Here is a 270-nt window from a genome sequence, read left to right on the forward strand (position 1 = left end):
CAAATCAGTATACTATATTTAAACACGCATGTATATCCTACCCAAACGCCTGCAGAATTATTTATCATTATATCTAAATACCACTGATAACCTATTCCATCATAAATGACAGTTTGTACGTAATGAATGAAACAGTTCGTTGAATACAGAAATGCATAGTATGAATCCTATTACGTTACAAATGGCAGGCAGCTGGCTTGTGTTTCTGCTACGTGGAGATGAAAGGCATCGCAGAGCGGAATGCATCATGCATTTTCACTCAGTTGATTT

Source organism: Penaeus monodon, chromosome 22, assembly GCF_015228065.2.
Source record: "Penaeus monodon isolate SGIC_2016 chromosome 22, NSTDA_Pmon_1, whole genome shotgun sequence".
NCBI lineage: Eukaryota > Metazoa > Arthropoda > Malacostraca > Decapoda > Penaeidae > Penaeus > Penaeus monodon.